Raw genomic sequence first — 4068 nt, forward strand, 5'->3', positions numbered from 1 at the left:
TTTGATCCCGGAATGTCCCGCTTTTCCTTAGGACGTCCCTATTATCATTGAAAAAATGTTGGAGGGTATGGAGTCATGCAACCCCTGAGCCAAGAATTTAAGTAACTATACAACCTTTAGAAGACATTTGAAGGCAGCCTTGTACAGGGAAGTTTTTTAAATGTTTTATTATGTTTTTATATATGTTTTATATATGGAGTGGAACCCAGCCAGATGTGTGGGGTATCATCATGATGATGATGGAATAGGATGTACCTATTTTCATCAGAAAAATGTTTGAAGGTATGCTTTTCTCTGATAGGTTTACTTTGACCTGTGTCTCAAATAAAGGGGTTAAGCTGAATATTCCAGCCTGAATATTATCTCTGATCAATATAGAAATCTGGCTTTTCTGAAATCCTGGCTATTTCATAAGCCAGCTATACCATAGCAATGTGTGTAATGAAGCCCTGAAACCCTTATTTTGTTAAAAGAAAAGCTGATTTAGGGTGATGTTGATTTACACCACAGCCATGGTGGTGGAGAAGCTGGCTGTTCCTTTCCTGTTCCTGCCACTTCTCCTCTTCTTCATGTTGTTGTTGTTTAGTCGTTTAGTCGTGTCTGACACTTCGAGACCCCATGGACCAGAGCACGCCAGGCACTTCTGTCTTCCACTGCCTCCTGCAGTTTGGTCAAATTCACGCTGGTAGCTTCGAGAACACTGTCCAACCATCTCGTCCTCTGTTGTCCCCTTCTCCTCGTGCCCTCCATCCTTCCCAACATCAGGGTCTTTTCTAGGCAGTCTTCTCTTCTCATGAGGTGGCTATTGGAGCCTCAGCTTCACGATCTGTCCTTCCAGTGAGCACTCAGGACTGATTTCCTTAAGAATGGATAGGTTTGATCTTCTTGCAGTCCATGGGACTCCAAGAGTCTCCTCCAGCACCATAATTCAAAAGCATCAATTCTTTGGGGATCAGCCTTCTTTATGGTCCAGCTCTCACTTCCATATATCTCTACTGGGAAAACCATGGATTTAACTATATGGATCTTTGTCGGCAAGGTGGTATCTCTGCTTTTTAAGATGCCCCAAATCCCCGAGGCTTCCAACAGTTTATGTGAAAGCCAGTGTTTCATGTTGCCAGCCAGTCACAAAATACAACATTTAAACAATATGACTGAAGAATTCAGAATCAACAATTTTTATTGACCAAATTTAGTTAAGGGAACATTTACTGAATTCTGCTACTACTTTGAAAACAAATACAGAGAATTTTATATTTTGATTGCTGCATAGACCACAACTATATGCCAGCTGTCAGATACAGTCAACTGCTGTCTGAAAAGAAGTCCAGTTCTGGAGGCTGCATAATGCCTGCTGTCAGATGCCTGCCCCTTATGACCAAATCTTCCGATATGAGATGTTTATGTCAAATGTTAGTTAACCAGCAAATGTTAAGAAGATTCTTCCAGATTATTCATAACAGCAATGGAGATTTCTCAAGTTTCTTTGATTCTGGTATTTCCCTCCCTAATGCTGCAATATTAGCTACATCTACTTTCATTGCAAGCTGAGATTTGAGCTCCTCTAGATAGCAGCACAATTTGCTGCTATTGAGAGCCCTGAAGTTGATTCAAGCAAATACCTATACAGAATAGGTCTTGCACAAAGACATGGAGCACATATGCTTCAAGTCTATCTTAGTGTTTTTTCTACTTTGTGGGTAGACAACAGACTATTGTATACATATGACACATTCCTCCATAATAACTATAGGGCCAATCGCATTCACGTGGTTTGCATTGTCCTTTGGCTTGATAACAGTGCTTTTCATTCCTAATGGTAGAGAATCCTGTAGAAAGCAACAAATATGACAAATGATTTCTGAGTAGGCATGCTACACATTTGCCAGAAGACATGAAGCCCGGCCCATGAATGGGGACCCATACATGCATTCAGGTGATGTTTCCAATGTCCTGGTGGGTTTTGCCCCAGCTGGTCAGTCCCTGACCTCCTCTGTTTTAAGTGATGAAGATCTACAATGGCCTGTTACTCACATTCACTTGAATGTTGGGGAGGAGGGGGAGGAGGGAATTTCATATATTTGAGGACCCTGATGGTCCTCAATCAGCAGTGGTGTTAAGCAGCACCTTCTTCCACCAAGAAAACAGAAGTGAATGCTCCAGATATTGGTTTCTCTCTCTCTCTCTCTCTCTCTCTCTCTCTCTGTGTGTGTGTGTGTTTGTGTACCTTGCAGAAATGAAGAAAGACTTTGGGTGAATTTGTATGTTCAGGGTTCCAAAGGGTTGGGCCATAATAATAATAATAATAATAATAATAATAATAATAATAATTTATTATTTATACCCCACCCATCTGGCTGGGTTTCCCCAGCCACTCTGGGCAGCTTCCAACAAAGTATTAAAATACAGTGGTCTGTTAAACATTAAAAGCTTCCCAAAACAGGGCTGCCTTCAGATGTCTACTAAAGAATTTGGTCATCTTCCTGCTGTACCAGTCCTATTTTTTATTTATTTATTATTTTTTACATGTCTCTGAATCATCTACCCCCATAAGTCCATCATTCCATGCTGTCAAGGAGCTCTCAATGACCCATGTCATCCACAGGGGAGGCACACACAGAGAAAGCAGGGGATGCAATTAGCATTTTATTAGCGGAAAACAACAATACAGCAATGTCCCTGGTTCGTCTTAACTCAATGAAGGCATTGCTGACACTACGCTCTAGGTACGCCTTTTCCCTCTAGCTTCTCACTCTGGATCCCACCAAGCAGGTGAAGGTTGCATTGAGGGGGGTGAGCTCCTTCTCTGCACTCATCTGCCTCATTGCTTCAAGCAGTGGGTCAGGGTGGGAGGAGAGTCAGCAGGACTGAGAAAGTCTGTGTGCATGCTGTGATTCTCAACTTCTAATCCTGCCCTGGAAGACCCTCCTTCTCCTGACCCACCTTCACTGCTCAAGTCTCCTGCTTCTATCAGCTTCCAGCTTTCCCCCTCTGCTGACTCCTCCTCAGTGTCCCACCACCAGGCTCTGGGCTCTAAGATGTCATCTTTGGAACCCTCCCTGGGGGGCTATTGAGAGGCAGGTTCCCAGCAGTCTTTTTCATCCTGCCAGACCCTGACACATGCATATCTTACCTGGATCAGCCAGTAGAAGTATCAGGGAGAGGAACACTGAGAGACTGAAGAAAGAGTTCATGGTGGAACATTTGTTGAAAAATCTGTTGTAGGTGGAAGAGAGGAGCTGGTTTAATCCTTCATCGACATGTGGTACCCTTGAGTGAATCTTTCTCATTGGTTTGGATATTCTCCCCTCTACCATTCTGGCTTACAATGAATGGTTGTTGAAAGAGACATACAATATATATACTTTAGATATTGTACTTATTTATACCTACAGCTTCCTGCCAACCTAGCAGTTTGAAAGCATGTCAAAGTGCAAGTAGATAAATTGGTACCACTCTGGCGGGAAGATAAACGGCATTTCCGTGCGCTGCTCTGGTTCACCAGAAGCGACTTAGTCTGCTTGCCACATGACCCGGAAGCTGTACACCGGCTCCCTCGGCCAATAAAGTGAGATGAGCGCCGCAACCCCAGAGTCGGTCACGACTGGACCTAATGGTCAGGGGTCCCTTTACCTTTATACCTACAGTTACATACCAAAGAAATGGAAAGCCTCTGTTCCTTTTGATTTTACTTCCTTCCTTGTGCTCTTCTTCAGCCTTTTAATCTCACTGTTACATGGCATCCCGCTTTGACCGAACTGTTTATATTGATCTGGAGAACCTGCCTGACTGTAGACTTCACACCCAAAACACGGAACATGACGAACAACTAGATAAACCCACTTTTCTTCAATAATCATTATATGAGATCAGGATCAATGTTCCTTCTTAAGTACCTTACAACCTACAACTTGGAGGCACTTAAGGAACTTGCTTAAAACAATTTTGTTTCAGCAGTGTATTCAGGCATTTAGCAGTTACATGTGTTTTATCTCATTTTAGGTACACTTGGTTATAATTATCTTTTGGAACAAGGAGTTTGACAGCTGTCAAAGGAGCTGTCAAACG

At 42.8% G+C, this 4068-nt stretch overlaps 1 long non-coding RNA gene across 1 annotated transcript; it reads right to left on the minus strand.

Annotated features, from left to right (window-relative positions):
- Positions 1 to 1155: 1155 nt before the first annotated feature.
- Positions 1156 to 3776, minus strand: LOC307213182. Its single transcript, XR_013837434.1, has 3 exons — positions 3656 to 3776; positions 3134 to 3216; positions 1156 to 1829 (listed from the first exon to the last, which is right to left on the minus strand). It is a non-coding gene; the product is annotated as an uncharacterized lncRNA (long non-coding RNA).
- Positions 3777 to 4068: the final 292 nt, after the last annotated feature.

Source organism: Podarcis cretensis (genome assembly GCF_951804945.1).
Source record: "Podarcis cretensis genome assembly, chromosome: 3".
Taxonomy (NCBI): domain Eukaryota; kingdom Metazoa; phylum Chordata; class Lepidosauria; order Squamata; family Lacertidae; genus Podarcis; species Podarcis cretensis.